The 21,807-nt window shown below is 37.0% G+C and overlaps 1 protein-coding gene across 5 annotated transcripts in view; it reads left to right on the top strand.

The window, feature by feature from the left end:
• Cbfa2t2 (CBFA2/RUNX1 partner transcriptional co-repressor 2) overlaps nucleotides 1-21,807 on the top strand; it is a 147,397-nt gene that overhangs the window by 47,477 nt on the left and 78,113 nt on the right. Inside the window, exon 1 of one of the 5 annotated variants that reach the window (XM_015481668.2) lies at nucleotides 13,886-15,502. The exons of the other annotated variants lie outside the window; for them this stretch is intronic. The gene's annotated coding sequence lies outside the window, so the exon portion shown is untranslated. Of the gene's footprint in view, nucleotides 1-13,885; nucleotides 15,503-21,807 lie in introns of those variants that run through there. 5 annotated transcript variants of the gene reach the window in all.

Raw genomic sequence — 21,807 nt, 5'->3', positions numbered from 1 at the left:
GCACTACATACACAAAAATAATAATAAATAAATAAAATAAAATTTATCAGAATTTACACAAACACTTGCAAATTATGTTTGGCACCATTTGCAGTTAAAGACAAATGTAAGCAAATGTAAAGATTTAGGGCTGGGGTGTAGTTCAGTGCTGGTTCTATTCCTACCTTCTACCCTTAAATAGTGATGACTATTTTTTTTTTTTTTAAGATGTGGTCTTGCTGTGTTGCTCAGGCTGGCCTTGAACTTGCAATTCTTTTGCCTCAGTCTCCCAATAGTTGAGATTATAGATGTATAATACTACACCTGGGTACCTTGACTAGTTTTTGAAAAATATTGTTAGGTCATTTTGGATCCTAATTCATTGCTAATTACAAAACGTTCTATTTCCTTGACATAAAGAGCAAATTCTTTGACTTTTTTTTTCTTTTTGTACTGAGGATTGAACCCAGGGGCATCTAACCATGGAACCACATCCCCAGCCTCTTTTATTTTTTATTTTTGAGACAGGGTTTCACTAAGTTGCTAAGGGCCTCTCCAAGTTGTTGAGGCTGGCTTTGAACTTGTTACCTCCTGCCTCAGCCTCCCTAGCTGCTGGGGATTACAGGTATGTACCACTGCGCCTGGCTTTCTTTAACTTATTAATGGAATTCACAAATGAAATGAGTTTTTTTGTTTGTTTTCATTTGAGTTTTCCTTTTCCCAATTTACCATGAAAAATTTCATTTAAACTCACAAATTCATCTAGGCATGGGAATAGTGGTGGGGGGCACCTCAAAGTTCTGCTATAAAGCTAGGCACAGCAACTTGGAAGGCTAAGGCAGGAGGATTGCAAGTTCAAGGCCAGCCTCAGCAATTTAACAAGACCCTGTCTGAAAATAAAATTTAAAAAAGGACTAGGGATGTACATCAGTGGTAAAGCATCCCTGGATTTAATTCCAGAAGTAAAAAATCAATCAATCTGTAGAAAATCAGGTATGATAGGGAAGACTTTTGAACAAACATCTAGTGTTGAGCAAATAGTAGATATCATATTTATGCCATCTGAGGAAATATGATAAAATTTAGTTAATAAATAAATCTGTTAACATAATCTGTCATGTGCCAATTTAAATAATGAAAGCACTACTTATGGAGGGTGTTTAGTTTAATGTCCTATAAGACCTGTATATTTTTGTACAAGACCACCATGTGGTAGATACTTAATAATAGTTGGTGAATAATATAACTGAGTTATATGCTTTTTTCCCCCCCTTTTGGTACTGGGGATTGAACCCAGAGCTTGCAAGTCAGGTGTCCTACCCCCCAACCCTAAAATTGGTAATGTATTTTTTTAATAACTGACATGTTTTCTTTCCTTTTTCCTAAAAGATTTGCAGTGATTTCATAATAAAATAAACATTAAAAAGATGGTTTTGGAACTGGGAATTGAACCCAGAGGTACTTTACCACTGAACTACATCCCTAGGCCACCCCCTGCTTTTAAAAATATATTTTTAGTTGTATATGGATACAATATCTTTATTTTTATGTGGAGCTGGGGATTGAACCCAAGGCCTTGTACGTGTGAGGCAGGTGCTCTACCAATTGAGCTATATTTCCAGTGGGCCCCCCCCCACCACCACCACCATTTCTAAGACAGGGTCTTGCTAAGTTTATCAGTCTGGCCTTGAATGTGTGCAGTTCTTTTGCCTCAGCCTCTTGAGAGAGGAGCTGGGATTACAGGCAAGTACTACTGTGCCCATCCAGAGTAAAAAAAATTTTATGGTGGTCTTTATGTAGGATAAATAATGAAGGTTATAAAGCTGGGCATTAGTGGTCATACTCCAAAAGCTAGAGGAAATGAAATTTTCAGTTGTGAGTTTTGAATCCCTCTTTTTGTTTTGTTTTGTTTAGTTCCGAGTCACTTTAACTCATCATAGCCTATCTGGGTATGTTTTCTTTGCAGTGAAAAATTTATAATTTGGAATACAGAAAAATAATTTTACATTGCTTTTCTGTTTAGTTTCATTTATGAACCAGAGTTTGTTAAATGTGTGAAATAATTAGGCCTTATTAAGGAAATTATCAAGGAATATTAAAAGTATAATTTTCTATTAAGATTCATAGGAATAATTAGAAATAATTGAATAATTTGTAGGATCTTCCAGTTGGATATATGAACTATATATTTCTCTATATAAGTTCAATAGTTATTTCATAAAAGTAGACTACTATTGTTAACCTTACTATTTTGTGTTTCCAACAGAGATGTTGACTGTGTGCATGAAATACTGAATGGTTTTAAGTTTTCTTAGGTTCTGTCAAAGACAGGAAATAATAAATTTGCTTGGCAGAAAGTAACAGGTTAATATAAAAATCATACAGGCATTCCAGGGTTTGGTATTTTTTGTGGGACTGGTGATAGAACCCATGGGTAGTCTACTGCTGAGCAACATTCCCAGTTTTATTTTAAATTTTTTTGAGACAAGGTCTTACTAAGTTGCCCAGGCTGTCCTCAAATTTACTATCCTCTTGCCTCAGCTTCTTGAGTTGCTGATATTCACGTGTGCACCACCATGTTTGACACTAGGGTTTCTGAATAAAATCATTTCAATAAAACTAGTTTTAATAATCTCTCTGTGAACATTATTTTCCTACTAGCTTTTATTATAAAACAAGAAACATTTTACTGAAGAGTAGAAAAATAAATAATCCCAATATATAAAGTGAGAAATTTATAAGGAAGGCAGAGTCTCTGGATTATTCAGATTTCTTGTAAATGGTAGTACTCTTGTGATTTTTAGCTTTCACCTGTGGGATTAGTTTTATCTTGATTACTAAAGGATTTTTTCTTTTTTTGGTACCGGGAATTAAACCCAGGGGTACTTTACCACTGAGCCACATCCCCAGCCCTTTTTTATATTTTATTTAGAGACAGGGTCTGACTGACTTGCTTAGGGCTTCACTAAGTTGCTGGCTTTGAACTTGCAGTCCTCCTCTGCCTCAGCCTCCAAGCCGCTGGGATTACAGGTGTGCACCACCGTACCTGGCCCAATTACTGGAGTTTTGAGGTCTTAGTTATTTTTAGTCTTTGGATATTGATTTTTTTACTCGGTAATGGATAGACTTCAACTCGGAATTTTTACATGTATCAAAAATAAATTGTAGGGCTGGGGATGTGGCCCAAGCAGTAGTGCGCCCGCCTGCCATGCATGCAGCCTGGGTTCGATCCTCAGCACCACATACAAACAAAGCTGTTGTGTCCGCCGAAAACTAAAAAATAAATATTAAAATTCTCTCTCTCTCTTTAAAAAAGAAAAAAAATTGTTAAAAAAAAAAATTGTAGTAAAGAATGAATGGTAGCCGGGCATGATGATGGCAAACACCTATAATTCCAGCTACTCATCAGGCTAGGCAGGAAGATCCCAAGTTATTAAGGAGACCTTGTCTCAAAATGATATTTTAAAAGGGCTGGGGATATAACTTAGCAGTACAATATTTGTCTAACATGTGTGAGACCCTGGGCCTATCCCTAGCACTGAAAAAAAAAAAGGGGCGTTGTTGAATTTAAAAAGTGAAGCCATGACCATTGCTCGAGAGCTTGTAAGAGTGAGAGAGGGATAAACTTTCTGTATATGATATCACAATCGTAACCAAGTACCAGTGACATTGGAATCTCAAAATATAAAGAGAGTATCACTTTTAAAAAATTGGTTGAGGTAGCCTTTCTGCAATGGCAGAGTAATATGCTTGGCAAATCTTCTCTCCAAATGCTGATAAAATTAAAAAAAAATAATTTTAATCCTCCCAGTGCCATTTACTCAGTAGCCAAACATTTGGAACAATTTACATTCCATCAAAATGCAGATGGGGGCTGTGGCTGGGGCTTAGTGGTAGAGTGCTTGCCTAGCATGTGTGAGGCACTGGGTTTGATTCTCAGCCCCGCATATAAATGAATAAAGATCCATCAATAACTAATAAATTAAAAAAATACAACTCAATAAACAAAATGCAAATTGATAAACATTGTAACATATTGATGATATGTTCATCAACAGAACTCTGCTCAGCAGTAAGGAGGTGTGAGTTCGGATTCCTGCTACCACACAGATGTATCTCAAAGTATTCCAAGTTACTTAGAATAAAAGAAGCCAAACACACAAAAGGAGACACATTATTCTATCCATGTGCAGTGTCCAGGAAAAGCAAATTTATGAGGACAGAGAAACAGATTAGTGATTGTCTTCGACTGTGGATGAAAATGAAAATGGGATTTATGGTGAAAGGGACATGAGGGATTTGGGGGGTGGTAAAAATGTTACGGTATTGTGGTAATGCTTGTACAACTCCATATATTTATTAAAAATCATTGAATTTTGTATTTAATGTGGGTTGATTTTGCCATGCTTCTGCTGCTTGGGAGGCGGAGGCAGGAGGATTGCTTCAGTTCAGGGGTTCACGGCCAGCCTGGGTAACACAGTGAGTTCCTGTCTCAAAAATAAAAATAGTGTGTACATTTTGTCAGGAGCAGTATCACATGCCTATAATCCTAAGTACTTGGGTGGTTAAGGCAGGAAGATCAAAAGTTCCAGGTCAACCTGGGCAATTTAAAAAGACCCTGTCTCTAAAAATGACTAGGGAGAGCTGGGGTTGTGGATCAGTGGTAGAGCGCTTGCCTAGCAAGTGTGAGGCACTGAGTTCGATCCTCAGCACCACACAAGTATAAATAAATAAATAAAATAAAGATATTGTGTTCATCTACAACTAAAAAAAAAAAAAAAAAAAAAAAGACTGGGGATGTAGCTCTATGGTAGAGTGGTACTGGTTTAATTTCCCCCCAAGGTGGAAAAAAAGGTGTGTCCAACTACAACTAAAAAATAAATATTAAAAACTAAAAAATAAATATTAAAAACAAAACCAGTCATGGGCGGGTATATTATGCCTGCATGAACCCATACCCCTGGTATAAGGGTATCAAAGACATAAACCTTGTTTTTAAATTTATAAAATATAAACACCTGTCTTTCCTGAGAAGAATTTGGACATCAAATTTTGTTTTTCACATAATCTTTTTAGAAGATAGTATGAACTACAGATCTTATCCTGACCAATGTTATAATGCTTTCTGTTGTCCTTCCAAATAGGTTTGTACTCCAAGGATGAATCATATTTTATTTGGGACACAGCAGAGTAGCAAAAATGGCCCCATATTTGGGAAAACCAGCTCTGGAGCAATTATTTAAAAATAGTTATTTACAAAGTGGTCTTATTTATTAAATAACTTTTAGTCCTTTAAAAAACCAGTCACGGGGGGCTGGGGTTGTGGTTCAGTGGTAGAGCACTGCGTAAGACCCAGGGTTCGATCCTCAGCATCACATAAAAATAAATAAATGAAATAGAGGTATTGTGTCCAACTACAACTAAAAAATAAATATTAAAAACAAAACCAGTCATGGGCGGGGCACGGTGTCACACTCCTATAATCTCAGCAGCTCAGGAGGTTGAGGCAGGAGGATCGCAAGTTCAAAGCTAGCCTCAGCAAAAAGCGAGGCGCTAAGCAACTCAGGCCCTGTCTCTAAGTAAAATACAAAATAGGGCTGGGGAAGGGCTCAGTGGTTCAGCACCCCTAGGTTCAATCCCTGATACCAAAACAACAATAACAACAAAAAGAACCAGGCTGGAGTTTTAGCTTAGTGGTAGAGTGCTCCCCTAGCATGTGTGAGGGTTCCATCCTCAGCACCACATAAAAAAAAAATAAAGGTATTGTGTCCACCTACAACTGGGGGCAAAAAAAGAAAAAAAAAAAGAAAAAACAGTCATGGACTGGGGATGTATCTCAGTACTTGCCTAACATTCTCAAGGCTTTGGGTTCGTCTCCAGCATCAAAACAAAATAAAACCTTAAAAAACCACCTTGCTGGGCCTGGTAGTACATGCCTGTACCAGCTACTACGGAGGCTGGGGCAGGAAGATTCTAGGTTTGAGGCTAGCCTGGACAACTCATTGAGACCCTGTTTCAAAATATAAAATATATAAGGGTTGGCAATGTAGCTCCGAAGTAGTCCACTTGGGTTCAGTCTTTAGGATCACTAAACAAACCAACAAAACAAATAGTTATATGTATCATAAAAAATTCTTGAACAGAACATAATTTGTGTTGAATATATCACAATTAATATAGAAGTAATTCAACCTTTTGACCTTATCCTCTGTTCTCCTTTTAATTAAATGAATAGCTTTAAGACTTTTTCTAAAGCCTATGTTCTGTGGTTTGATCCTCTTAAGTTTATTTTTTAAACAAACTGGATGTTTTATGTTTATATTTCATAGTACTGGGGATGTAACCCAGGCCTTTGTGCCTCTAAGAATGTGTGCTCTAGCCAGATATGGTGACAACTTCCTGTAATCCTGTTGATTTGGGAGGCTGAGTTAGGAGGATCTTAAGTTTGAGGTCACCCTCAGCAATTTAGACTCTGTCTCAAAATAAAAAAGTAAAAGGGCTGGGGATTTTGCTCATTGGTAAAGCGCTCCTAGATTCAAATGTCAGTACTAAAACACAAACAAACAAAAACCTGTGTGTTACCTCTGAACTGTATCCCCAGTTTCAAAGAATATTTAAAATTATTTATGCAACAATTAAGCAATGAGTATGTTAATTAAAACATTTCCTTCACCCCTCAGGAAGTAGTATTGAGAACTTTGATCAACAAATAATTGGAAATCTTTACTATTAATGTACTGTCTTACTCGTTATCTTAAGTATTATCAAGTTACATGGTGGGATGGTTAATTGTTAGCTATTTCAGGAAACATCTCTCCCAAAGGCAAGATGCTTGGAATAAAAATTTAAGTATAAATCTTGGCTCCAGATAGCCTGAATAGGAAGGGGTATGGAGAATAATTGATGTGAAAGAACTGTGCATAGTAAAGGAATGAAATTAGGTCAGTGGTCTGATTTGAGTAGAATAACTGCATATCCTTCATAGTTTAGAATATAGGGTTGTGTGTTGGTTTCTTCCAGCAAATGAGAGTTTCTATATCCAGTTATTTTCTGTGATTTTGTTTCTTCAACTTTAAAAATGTTTAAAAAGTGGGGGGGGGGAGGGCTGAGGCTGTATCTCAGTGGTAAAGTGCTAGGTTCGATCCTCAGCACCACATAAAAATAACTAACTTAATAGATAAAGATATCATGTCCATCTACAACTAAAAAAGTATTTAAAAACAACAACAACAACTTAATGTTGAAATTTTAAGTGTAGCCTGACTAGTAACCATAAGTGCTGGGCCTGGTAGTACATGCCTGTAATGCCAGCTACTAGGGAGGCTGGGGCAGGAGGATTCCTGAGCTGATGACTATCTCAAACATCAGAATTATTTCAGTTTTGAGTTTTCAGAATCATTTCTAATTTTGTTTGCTTGTTTTGTTTGTGGTGCTAGAAATTGAATGGAGTATGCTTTACCACTGAGCTATATCTCCAGTCCTTTTAATTTTTCATTTTGAGACAGGGTCTCAACTCACTTAGTTACCTGGACCGATCTGGCAATCTGATCTTCCTGCCTCACTGTCCTGAGTAGCTGGGATTATAGACATGTACTGGGTGCTTGGTGCTTCTCTGTTTTTAAGTTGGCGAAAATTTTTTCCAGGCTTTGTAAAATTATGTGCATAAAACAAAATAATTGGTAAATTATGAAATATGTTAATAAAAAGGGAATCTATTGTCACGTAAATCAGAAAAGAGCCAATATTCTGATCCATATTTCTTTTTTTTGGTACTGGGGATTGAACACAGGAGCACTTATTATTTTCAAAAGCTCCTGGTATATGAACTGGTGATACAATTACAGAGTTAAATGACTACTGGTACCATGTTGAACCTCCTGGCAGAATCCCTTTTGTCTGAGTTAACTTAATCTCTCTGCCACATCCCTTTTTGTATTTTATTTAGAGACAGGGTCTTGCTGAGGCTGGTTTTGAACTCTGAACCCTAACCCTCAGCTTCACAAGCTGTTGGCATTCTAGATGTGTGCCACGGGAGCCTGGCCTGCATCTTGTTTCTGAGAGCCTCAAACCTCTATTTTATTTCCAGGTTATTTGGCTTAATGATGATACTAGAGACTATAAGGAGGACTAACTGATCTAGAGCAGTTTAAAAAAGTGCTAGATAGAAAGACAAAATTTGCAGGGGACAGCAGATACAACTTTGTCAGTCCTGCCCTCTGATTTTTTTTTTTTAAAGAGAGTGAGAGAGAATTTTTTAGTTATCCGCTGACACAACATCTTTGTATGTGGTGCTGAGGATCGAACCCGGGCCGCATGCATGCCAGGCGAGTGCGCTACCGCTTGAGCCACATCCCCAGCCCCTGCCCTCTGATTTAACAGGTGATAGGTTACCAGTTTAGATAATTCATAACTGAATTGGAACACTTCTGTAGGCTTTTTCTACTGCATTCCAAAGAAACCAATGACTGTTGAAATGTTTTCTGTAGATAACCTAAAAAGGAAAACACTCCATTTTTTGTATATTTCAAACTTTAAATGCTACTATTGTATACTGTGTCAGGCCCTGTGGATCTGAAAAGTATTAAGAGACTGTCTTTGGAGTTTTTTGAATCAAATTGCTTATGCTGTGCCCTCCACCTCAGAAAAGCTCTAGGTGGTCTTCCCTTTGCTTGTCCCTGTTTCATCTTCCTCCTATAGGTTTAATGCTTCTAGTCCTGCTGATCAGTTACTTTCCCCCCTCCCCTCTTTGCCCCGAGATTAGGTAAGGGGTGTCTGTGTGTGTGTGTGTGTGTGTGTGTAGGTGTTTCTATGTTGCCCAGGCTGGCCATGAACTTTTGCTCTCAAAGGATGGACCTGCCTCAGCCTTTGGAGTAGCTAGGCTAGTGTCACTTTATGCCCCACTCCCCTTCTTTTTATTTGTTCTTTTTAGGTATTCATGACAGTAAAATAAACTTGCCCTTCTTAATGCTTTAGCCATATCTCTTACCATCTCAAGATTTTATTTTTTTTATATCTTGTTCCCTTTGTCTGAAAAAATCTCCATCTCTTAAAACAAACACATTTCTCATGTTTTAAATTTAAGTTCATCAGAGAATAGCCCTTACTCTGTATAGCGTACCCCTTGCCCTTCTACCTTTATTTTTCTTTTATAGCACTTATTGTATATTATACATTTATTTGTATGATAATTAACTTTTTTTTCTAGCAGAATGTAAGCTCTCTGTAACTGCAGTGTTTGAGTGTAGTGTTCTTTTCTTTCTTTCTCTCTCTCTTTTTTTTTTTTTGGTACCAGAGATTGAACCCAGGGGAGCTTATCCAATAAGCCACATCCCCAGCCCTTTTTCTATTTAGAGACAGGGTCTCACTGAGTTGCTTAGGGCTTCGATAAGTTGCTGAGGCTGTCCTTGATCCTCCTGCCTCAGCCTGGCCAGCAGTGTTCTTTTTCCTTTTTTTGATACTGAGGATTGAACTCGGGGCCACTCAACCACTGAGCCACATCCCCAGTCCTATTTTGTATTTTATTTTTAGAGACAGGGTCTCACTGAGTTGCTCAGCACCTTGCCACCTCACTCTTGGTGAGTCTGGCTTTGAATTCATGATCCTCCAATCTCAGCCTCCTGAGCCGCTGAGATAATAGGTGTGCACTACTGCATTTGGCTAGCACTCTTTTTTTCTAAATGATCTTGCATTGCTATAAATCTGAGTTTAGGGTTTTTTTTTGGTTTTGTTTTGTTTTTTTGTAAGGCAAGATGGTAAACATACTTGATTCTGTGGGACAAATAAAACCTGTGTAGTTGGAAGCAGCCATTAATGGACAATATATAAAGGAACAGGCATGCTTCTGTTCTAGAGGAACTTAGGTAAGCAGACTATAGTTTGCTGACCTCTGCTGTGAACTATCATCTCTTAATTTTATTGGACTTGAAACTCTTATTACACAATCTTACAAATCCTCTATAAGGACTTCTTTTTCCTTCAGTACTGGGAATTGAACCCAGAGGTGCTTGCTGTACCTCTGAAGCACATCCTCAGGTTTTTATTTTTATTTATATTTTTATGTTGAGGTAAAGTCTTTTAGTTGCATAGGCTAGCTTGGAGCTTGGGCCTTCCACTTTAGCCTCCCAAATTGCTGGATGTGCCACCACATCCATCAAATAATCATCAATTATTAATTACAATTAAAATACAGTATTACTAGGAGTGGGAATACAGTACCTTCGTGGTAGACAGAGAGCGTTTGGCTGTATCATGTGGGAACCCTAAGTTCAATCCCCAGTACCACCAAAAAAAAAAAAAAAAAGACAAGCCCAAATAATAACAACAAAAATAATCGACTATAACAATATGGAATCCTTATCAACCACTTTACAAATAATGTTACAAAGTAACCAATTTAGAAGCTGTTTTACTATTCCTGATCATCTTGTACTGTTTGTTTCTCATTATTTTCAAAAGCTCATAGTATATGAACTGGTGATGTGATTACAGAGTTAAATGACTGTGTTGGTACCATATTGAACCTCATGGCAGACACGAATTCCTTTTGTCTGAGTTACTTAAACAAAACAAAAACTCCTTATCCATCTGTCATTCTCACGTATAACTTGGCATACTATTTAATCACTTATTTATTATTTATAGTGACATTAGGGATTTAACCCAAGGACACTGTACTGCTGAGTACATCTCCAATCTTTATTTTTAATTTTTTTAGTTGTAGACGAACACAATACCTTTATTTATTTATTTATTTTAAAGAGAGAGAATTTTTTTAATATTTATTTTTTTAGTTCTCGGCGGACACAACATCATTGTATGTGGTGCTGAGGATTGAACCCGGGCCGCACGCATGCCAGGCGAGCGCGCTACCGGTTGAGCCACATCCCCAGCCCCTCAATACCTTTATTTATTTTTATGTGGTACTCAGGAGGATTGAACCCAGTGCCTCACACATGCTAGGCAAGTGCTGAACCACTGAGCCACAACTCCAGCCCCTTTTTAATTTTTATTTTGAGACAAGGTCACAAAGTTACCAAAGCTGGCTTGAAACTTGAGATCCTCCTTCCTTAGTGTTCTGAGTACCTGGCATTATAGATGTGTGCCACTATGCCCGGCTTGTCTTTTAAAAAATTTTTAAAACCTTGTATCATGGAAAATATTAAATAGCCCCCCAGATGGACAAGATAAACACTTTGTTAGGATAATTACAAAATTGATTCTTCTTGAAGAAAATCCCAAATAACATAAACTTGTCCATAAATATTTTCATCCATATCTCTTAAAATATAAGTACTTTGCCAGGTGTGGTGGTGCATACCTGTAATCCTGGCAATTTGGGAGACTGAGAGGCAAGAGGATTACAAGTTTGAGGCCAGTCTAAGCAACTTATTGAAACCCTGTCTTGAAATAAAAAATAAAAGTGTGGGGATGTGGTTCAGTGGTTAAGCACCCATGAGTTCAATTCCTAGTACTAAAAAACATAAAAATATAAGTATTCTTCTTAAAAACAAATGTATAATTATACATGAATAAGTTAAAAATAATTTCAATATAATTAAATAGTGAGTCTTAAACATTTCCATTTATCTAACTTTTTGCTTTGTTGACTAGGCTGGTCTTGAGCTCCTGGGCTCAAGTGATCCTCCTTTATCAACCTCCTGAGTAGCTGGCATTATAGGCACGTGCCACTATGTATAGCTAAAGATTTTTTTTTTTTTTTAACAGTTGGTTGTTTGAACCAGGCCCTAATGAGGTCTATAATTTGCATTTGTTTTAGTCTTTTAATGTATAGTTTCTTTTCCACTCTTTCCCCATCTTTCTTTTGTGAAGAATCTGGGTTGTTTGGGAAACTGCCCACATTCTGGACTTGGCTACCTGTGTAACCATCTTGTTAATAACTAGTTCATACATCTCCTCAATGTCCTGTAACTTGATTGTTAGATTTAGAGGCTCTGTCAAATTCAGATTTACTTATTTCATCAAGAGTGCTTTGTAGCTATGGTATGGTCATTAGAAAGCACATTAATATCTGTGTCTTTCATCTTATATTAGTAACAATTTATCATTACTTAGATTCATTTTTAAATGTTCTGTTTAGATATACATGACAGTAGAGTGTATTTTGACATACATACATAGAGTATAACTTAGGATAGATTGATTTTTTTTTTTAATTAAATATTTGCATAATGATGACAGTACAGATATGTTATTTCTCATTTATTAGGTTTAATGTTTTGTCCAATTATTTATTTACTTAGAAACACAAGTAATATAGGAAAAACTAGTGAAATGCTTGATTCAGCAGTTTTCAGAAGTATGAATTTGTTTTCTGGTACTCCCCAAAAGGTTAGGGTTTTTTTTTTGTTTTTTTTTTTAATATTTTTTTTTCCTTGTAGTTGGACACAATACCTTTATTTTATTTATTTAATTTCATGTGCTGCTGAGGATCGAAAAACCCAGGGCCTCGCACATGCTCTACTGCTGAGCCACAACCCCAGCCGGATCAGTTAGGTTTTTACGAGTAGTAACATTATGAACTCACAGTTTTAAACATTTTGTTTTGGTTAAATCGGTTGCAATTATTTCTTATTGATGCTCAAATTATTTCATCTATGTTAGTGGGAGCTTCTTAAGGTTGGCCAAGTTCTTTGGATGTAACTCCAGAAGTCTTTGATAGCCTTATTGCCTTTTTAAATGTTTTTTTATTTTTCTAGGTTGTAAATGGACAGAATACTTTCATTTTTTAATTTATTTTTATGCGAAGCTGGGGATCAAACCCAGTGCTTCACACATGCTAGGCAAGCAATCTGAGGTACACCCCCAGCCCAGCCTGATTGCTTTCTGATATGACAAATTTTATACATTTCCTGTCTCATAATTGGGGTCCATTATTTTTCTAAAGAGCTTACTTTTATTGGGAAATGATATTTAGGATCCATAATCTGTGGTAGAAGTTAAAAAAAAAAAAAGCCAAACCATTGCCTTTTTCCTTTGTGGATAACAAGAAATATTTATTATATTCGGCAGTTTCTTTAGGTCATAATTCCAAGGTGGCTTATCAGGATGCTAATGGCCTGGTCTGCTGTCAAGATTGTTTTACTTAACATAGGGAACTAGTTTGATACTGAGTGTTGGCAAGAAATCTCAATTCATCATTAGAAGGACCTCTTAGGGCTGAGTAGTTCGGGATAGTCTGTATTATCTTTTATTTTTTTGAGATGAGGTCTCATTATGTAGCCCAGGCTGGCTTCAAACTCTTGGGCTCAAGTGAGCTAATGTCTCAGCCTCCTGAGTAACTGGGACTACAGGTACATGTCACCATACTCTGTTTCAGTAGCTTTGTGTGTGTTACTGGCATTGGAACCCAGGGGCCCTCTACCACCACCAAGCTACATTCCCAACCCATTTTGTTTTGTTTTATTTTATTTTGAAACAGGGACTTGCTAATTTGTGGAGTCTGGCTTCAAATTTGCCATCCTCCTCCTTCAGTCTCCTGAATGCTGGTATTACAGGCATGAGCCACCAAGCTCAGCTCAGTAGCATCTTTTGATTCATATTCCTAGTTGACAATAAAGAGTAGTGCTCCAGGTGTTAAGTAAGTTTTGGAGAATACCCTCATTCCCCAATCTTCATGATGTTTCAGGGAATTCGAGTAATCTCTGGCAGTTACAGAATATTCATGGTAAATCTCTACCTGCTGCTACTGTATTTACCACTACCACCAATGGAATGAACTAAAGACCTGAAACATAGTCATAAAGTTGCCCTAGATAGAAATAATATTCCTTCTTATTTGCCAAAAATTGCCAAGGCAGAAGATTTTTTTTTTATTATAGATTCTAGATATCTCAAATTGGTAGACGATTAAGGGTTAGAGAATTATAACCATCCTGTTCGATTATGTATATGAACAGTCTTCTATTTGTATTCTGTTAATGTACATTTTAGTAGTAAGAAATGTGTTAATATAATCCAGGAAGAAGCCCAGCCCTCCTCCATTAACTTTTATTTTTTTTATTATTATTATTTTTTTGTAGTAGTAGTATTAAGGATTGAACACAGAGGCCTGCTATCACTGAGTTACATCCCCAGCCCTTTTTACTTTTTGATTTAGATAGTGTCTTATTAAGTTCCCAAATTGGTCTCATATTTGTAATCCTCCTTCCTCAGCCTCCCTAGTCCCTGGGATTACAGGCACAAGCCACCACGCCCAGTTTAACCTTTTATTTTAAAACATGGATTCATAGAAAGTTGCAGTAGAAAAAGGAAAAAATGTATATGATGGTCCCCTGCACCCTTTGCCCAGTTTACCCCAATGGTAACATCTTATGTAAGTGACTCCTCATCAGTTTACCCCAATGGTAATGTCTTATGTAAGTATAATATCAATTTTTAATGATCAGTTTTCATTCAGCAGAAATCAGCTAAGCAGCTATTTATATGCCAGCTCTTGAGAGTAGATTAAACTCTGACCTTGTGCAGTTCTTCTTGTTTTTGGCTTGTCAGAATAATTGTCTCCAAATATAGTTTTTATTCTTGTGTTCTTTGTTGAAACTTATTTGCAGCTCTTTTTAATGTTAAACATTGTTATTCCTCACTTTCATATTTACTTTCTTTTAAAACAATTTTTACACTGTGTTCCCATCTTTGTTTTATAATCTTTACAGCACCAGAACCATGTTGCCTGCATTGTCTTATTTTAATCACGTGCCAGTTTTGCAGTGCTACCAAGTCTGGATCTGAGAGGCAGCTTGTGTGAATCATTTACATACATTTCTGTTTATATTCTCCAAATTAATTTGGAACTTTATATTTTTTATCCACTTGTATGTTCAAAACACATTTTAATAATTCATTTTATGAAGGAATTTGTCATGTGTGATTTAAAAATTGGCTCAAAGAGCAGAACTATTAAACAATAGCAGAAACCGCACAATATGTAGGACTTTAAATGGTAATTGCTAAACATTTGCATGTTCTCAAAAATCTTAGTGTGTATCTATATGCTATTCCACTAGGACTTGCACAGATAGGTTTTGCACAATATCTTTGCTGTTACTGTCAGCCATAAACAAATTACACGTATTTAACAAGTTAATGTCAGATTGGCCAGGAGCCACCGGGAGGTGTGTACTTAGTGACATCAGCTGGCAAAGAGCCCTGGTAACAGGGAGGGTTGGAAGGGTTGTGGAGAGAGAGGAAGCAGGAGGGAGAGAGGAAAAGAGACATAGAGAGACTGACTGTATCTGGGGATTCTGGCAAGGTGAAGAGCTGGTCTGTTTGGCAGGACCTTCCCATCTGGGATCCATCTGTGTTTCCCTGGAATGGAACAGGCAGCTCCAGTCAGTGAGAAATCGCAGATGTGAGAGAGCTGACACATGTCCAGCTAATGAAAGGAGGAGGAAGGCTGGTCTCCGATTGGGCTTTGAAGATTAGGAGGAGAAAAAGAAGAGCTTTTAAATATCTAATTCAAATAAATTTTATACTAAAAACTTGGATTGTTATAACCTGGGCGTTCAGGGTAAGTACATTTTTATTTAGTTTTGGGGGAGAAAGTGCACAATTCTCTGCCTTTCCAAGCTTTTTACTTATCTTAAATTATGGTGATGTTTGAGTTCAGTCTTCACTCAGTTTCATTTTGATGGTTCATTTTGTTCATGTTTCTATCTCATTTTTCAGTTGCCACCTTTATATTTGAATGCTGTGCTTTTTGAATGGAAAGTTTAGTTAATAGTCAGATGTAATGTATGAATTCTACAGCTAAAAGACATCCCACAAATATTTCTGTAAACTCTTCCACATTGAATTCTTCTCTGATGTGTTGAGGGAATTTCGTTCTTAAGTATGCATACTTCAAATGGGCAATATTAAGGAGATGGCTCATAAAACACATTTTACTTACAATTACTTTATTTGTCAGGTTTTATTTCAATGTGTTCAGGCAAGTTACAACTAAAAGAAATTGCAGTAAAATTAGTAACATATTTAACTAGTAGCATATTTAGCTTCTTTATGTTACATTTTTTTCCTGTGCTGTTTTCTCCTTTTTACTCCTGTGTGCAAAATAAATAATATCAAATCCAACTGGAATTGTGAGTAGGGGGTACCACATACATAACTACCATGTTCTATAATCATGGTAGTTTTTGATGTCTATTTTGGATTTTTGCTACTTTTTGCTGCTATTGTACATTGTATTCATCATGTTTTGAGACCTCTAAATTCAGACACCTATGGAAGAACATGAGTTAGTGGATTAGGTATACTTTTTCCTTCCTGTGGCACTGTGGATTAAACCCAGGGGTGCTCTTCCTCTGAGCTATGTCCTCAGCCCATTTTATTTATTTTTTTATTTTTGAGATAAGGTCTGCCTAAGTTGCTGAGGCTGGCCTTGAACTTATAATACTACTGCCTCAGCCACATGAGTCTCTGCTATGAGGCCTGCAACACTGTGTCCCATTAGTTGCCCATACTGTATAGCCATTATTCATTAGTGCTTTTATCTCTATGTTCTGTTTGAGTTTTTATTTTTGTTTAGTTCCTGATTCATGTTATTGGGGAAATAATTTGACAGTACATAGAAGGTGGTATGCATTTTAGTATAAGAGTTCCTAGATTATTTTTCTGTTGCAATAGTTTCTAAACCCTTTTGCATTTTTTCAGCTCTTGAACTGAAAACGGGTCTTGTTTGGGGCACTTATTTTCAGGGTACCTTTCCTATTGCTGCACCTACCTTCCAAATCAGCTGTATCTGTTATAAATGTTACATGCCATCTTTGCCTCTCCAAAATTATAAAGAGTTTGGAGAACATTCCAGTTCTATAATACAAATGAACCTGTTAGACTACACCAGAACAGAACTTTGAGAAAAATCAACATTCAAGAGAGAGGTCCTAAATTGCAGTGGTTTGTGACAGCACTGTTTAAATTGTACCCCCCCCCCCACTCCAAAATTCTATGAGTTCTCAAATAGAAAGTTTTTTTTTTTAATTTCAAATAAAAAGTTTTAAAAATATTTTCATTGCTTAAAGTTCTTCAATCTTATATTAGTATTTTAAGAGAACAGTACAGTACTATTCAATTTCTTTCTTTAATTTTATGGTCAGATTTCTTGGTGGAAGGAACCTTTTAAATGGACTATTGTAAAAGTTTTCTTTTATGCCAAATTGACCAAATGGTTTAGTAAAAATTGGAGGCTTCCAGTTGATAGGTTCAGCATTTTTGGGACTTGTCTGAATATTTGAAAGGATATAGTGTTTACAGTAAATTTATGTGGTATTCCCTCTTTGAGCAAACACTTTACATTGTTCCCTTAGGAGACATGATTCTAAGGAAGAGTGGGGAGAAAAAGACCTAATGCTGAATGAAGCAATAGTCTAGGCTGTGGTCTACTACGGAGGGCCTGAAAAGGGTGTTATAGTTCTGTGTGTTCATGTTAGAAAGAATACCTTTTTGTTTTACTTTTGTTGTTGTTTGTTTATTTTGGTGATGAAAATTGAACTGGCGTATGCTTAATCATGTGCTCTACTACTGAGCTACACCCCCTGATCCACAGAAATACTTTAAATGCTAGAGTTTTAAGAGACATAAGAAATGATAAATAATATGCATTATAATAAGTGAAGAATCACTGACTTTAAATAAAGGTAGTTGGTTAAACGTCCTGGTAGGATAAAACAGTTTAGGAGAATAGTTGCTTCTTACTAAGATTGTAACCAAGACATCTTTGAGTTGAATACTGCTAGAGTAAAATCATATACTTTCTGAAGACTTTGAAAGCATCTTATGAAGCTTTACTGCTATGAAGAGAAGAAAAATCTCTTGGACTGGGGATGTAGCTCAGTTGGTAGAGTGCTTGCCTTGCATGCACGAGGCCTTGGGTTCATTCCCTAGCACCACCAAAGTGGGGGGAAAAGATCTTCTTATTTGGTTTCTGGTAGTGATGGATTTTTTTTTTTTCCTTCATATCAAGTGTCTGTGTTGGACTAAAAGCATATAATGCATTTATGGCAACAAACTAGAGATGAGGTTCATGACAAATGGCATCTTTGCAACGTCAAAAAAAAATATTGCTTTTGAGTGTGAGTTAACATTTTATACATGAGTAGAAAAATCCCAAGTGGATCTGAAAGATTGGTTAAGTCAGTTCATTGATGGTTATTTTAAGGCCACTCAGTGTAAGAAATGCTCATAAGTTTCCAGTGGTGATCTATCAACAGGAAAGCATCTTAAGGATAGGTGATCTAGTCAAATGCTTTATTTTATCAGTAAGGAAACTTGAGGAAATGCTAAGAAGTGGTAAAAAGTCTGCCTGTTTAAAAGTTATAGTTGGTGATTGGACTGGGATGTGTTCAGATCTTCTAGGACATTCATTTTACAAATGCACATGCGTGTGCCACTGTGCCTGACTTGTAGGCATTTTTTGATGGCCTGTTGTGTGGGAAAATGTGTTAAGAGATAAATAAAGTGCCTATAATTCCAGCTTCTTGGAAGGGTGGTACAGGAAGAACCCAAGTTCAAGGCATCCTGGCTCCGAAAGGGAAAGACCCTGTCTCAAAAGGGCTGGAGATATGGCTCAGTGGTAAAGTGCTCCTGTTTTTTCTTTTTTTTTTTTTTTTTAAGTGAAATTTCATAGAGAAGATAAAATATTTCATGAATGCACAATAGTAGTTAAGTCTAGAAATTAGTATCAATCGGAGGAAATCAGAGAGCCTTCTTGAAAGAGGTTTGCATTTGATTAGAAAATATTGCAGGACAGGAAGGATTTGTACTCCTCATGTTTGGAAGGAACGAAGTGGATAGATAGAACTAAGTTCAAGTACCACTGGGTGTCAGTGCCTTAAGTAAGACTTTGTCAAATGCATACTTACTCAGTGTTAATTTTTACTGTGTTTTGAAGTATTCCTAGCTGTGGTGATCTTTCCAAATCCAAGAACAGTTGTTTGCTTCTGAGATACTTATCTATACTTATCACATACATTTTTATTCTCCCTTAAATTTGTGGTTTACATACCAGGAAGCTCTAATTGAAAAGGTTTCTACTATGATGGACTGTGAGGTTGTTTAATTTCCCCTCCAAGCCAGCAAATAAAGGAATTAGTGGTGGCTGTATCTTGCAGGAAAACAACCCATTATAAGTGATTGTTATATTCTCATTGGCTGATGTGCTTCTGAAATAGCATCTAACTTTTAAGAACTAGGTAATGACACAGATTTATGCTAGGAAATTTAAATGCATATGGATTTACTTTTCTAAAATATGTCAAAACCTGCTAAAAGCAACTCTTTGTGTTTTGTTTAAGCAACAGCTAGTGAAATCCTTCTATCTTTGAATCCTGAGCAGCTTGTTAGAGATCTCTGGTAAGGTGGAGTGCAGTTCTGTGTAGAACATGTATGTCCATAATATCTGCAATCGACATCTTACAGCTGGAACTAAAACAAATAGAATATGGATTTTAGTTTGGTTGTGGTGGTTAGGACAGATGGAAAAAAGGAGATGAAAATACTGTGTATAGGCTTTGGCATGAGACTGTAACTGTGAGCTAATTTAACCTTCTCTGAGCCTCTGTTTTCTAAACTGTAAGGTGGAAACAAAAATGAGTATTAAAGTATTAATGAGAGTATTTGTGAAGCATTCTAGTTACTAAGATTTATCTTTCCACGTGATATGTATGTATTTTCTTTCTGTGTTGCAGGGGATTGGCCCAGGGCCTCAACCATGCTAGGCACTGAAGCTTTCTAGCACTGAGGTACATCCTTATCCCTCAAAACATTGAAGTCACAATAACTGAAAGATTTTAGTTTAAATGTGTTTCTTGCATATTTTGAATATCTCGATTCAGACTGACCAACCCTGCTTCCTTAACTGATTCTTAGTTATGAGAGAAAGGTGTGTGTAGAGAATGCAGCAGCCTTAAAAACTCAAACCTGTTGCTGTGTGGCAAGCTGTTAATGTTTGGGAACCTTGCATTACTTACCCTGCTGATGAGCTGGGGGATGGGCCGCTTTGAGGGTGACAGATGTGCCCTCTGTTGCCGGCGGGCGCGTGCCGGCTCTGTCCCTCTGCTCCCAGCACCAGGTGCAGCCATTGTTCTGGCTGGTCTCTCTTCATCTGGCCTCGTCTGTTACTCTGCTCTTTCTAGCTCATTGTTTCTGTAGGAAATTAGCATTAAAAACCCATCTGAAACCCCCATGTCCCTCAACTGCAGGTGACTGTTATTGGCCCCAGCTGCCACCCTTGCGCTTGATTACTTCCATATGGGTCTGTGCAAAGAAGTAGTAGCCATTTATTGATTTCCACCACAACCCCCACCTCTATTACTCAAACTATAATACTCTGAAATCTATTAGACCCCCAATAGGCTGTATGGCTCAGTTGGCACTACAACTGTGATGAACGTTTTACAAGCAAAACTAATTACGCCCTCGTTCTCCCCCCTTTACCACCTCCTACCTAAATATTAAGTGTAGAAAAACCAGAGTGTCATAAGTAGAATAGTAAATCTTTTCAGTGTCTTGAGATGAATCTGTTTCTAAGTAGTAAAACTGTTCGACTTTGGATGGGCTTTTATGGAAAATTTTAGTCAGTGATTTAAATATTTCATACCACACCCATAATATTCAAGTAAACCATGGCCCAATAGGTCCCTGGAGTGGGAGTTGGGGAAACAAAAATTTTCATCACTTGCCTTTTGGTTTATTAAATTTAATTGGGGTGGGCAGTATGTTAGGAAAGGGACCTAGTTTAAAATGATAGTATGTGGGCTGGGGATGTGGCTCAAGCGGTAGCGCGCTCGTCTGGCAAGTGTGCGGCCCGGGTTCGATCCTCAGCACCACATACAAAGATGTTGTGTCCACCGAGAACTAAAAAATAAATATTAAAAAATTCTCTCTCTCTCTGGAAAAAAAAAAAAAAAAAAAACCTCTAGTTTCCTACAATGTTAAAAAAACCACAATAAAATAAAATGATAGTATGCTTTTCTGAAAAAATTATGTAACAATATTAAAAATCCTTTAGTATTGCATTATCTTGTTTGTATAAATATTGTTCTAGTTTACTTAGAATGAAAAGCACAGTAAGAAGGTTGGTGTCATAGACTTCTTCCTTAATCAGTTCACAAATTTAAGTGTTTGAAATTTAGGTTAGGGTTGCAAATCAAGATTATAAACAGGTAATTTTAAGTACCTTACTTAAAATTCTACATCCAATTTTAAGGACAGTCTGAAGTTGTTATTGGCTCCTGATGATTTGTATTGTAACCTTAGTAAAGTCACTACCCTTATCAGTTAGTGCCAAGAGTCCTGGTTGCCTGCACAAGTTAAAGGCCCAGGGAGAAGTAATTGACTTTTGATTGCTGATTGTTTAGATATGCAACTCAGTTTTAAAGTTAAGTCTTCAGTTAACTTCCAAATTAAATTATTTAATAATTCTAACATTTAAAGTAATAATGTCAACCACGAGTGGTGGTGCAAACCTATAATCCTAGCTATTCTGGAGACTGAGACAGGTAGATCATGAGTTCTAGGCCAGCTTGGGCAATTTAACAAAAAGATACCTTAAAATGAAACAAGGCTGGGATGTAGCTCAGAGGTAGAGTGCTTTTATCTAGCATGCAGGAGGCTCTGAGTTAGGTCACTAGTACTGACAAATAAAAAAAGTAACAATTTCAGTTACTTTTCCCTCCCCTCCCACCTCCCTCCCTCTTCTCCTCCCTCCCCTCCCTCCCTCCTCCTCTCCTTAAACTTAGCTACACTGAGCTTTTATCACAAATCTGGAAGGGGAATTTTTTTCCTCCCTCCCTCCTTCCTTTGTTCCTTCCTTCCTCC

This window comes from Marmota marmota, unplaced genomic scaffold, assembly GCF_001458135.2.
Source record: "Marmota marmota marmota unplaced genomic scaffold, marMar, whole genome shotgun sequence".
NCBI classification, from domain to species: Eukaryota; Metazoa; Chordata; class Mammalia; order Rodentia; family Sciuridae; genus Marmota; species Marmota marmota.
This window is presented reverse-complemented; position numbering and strand designations above follow the sequence as displayed.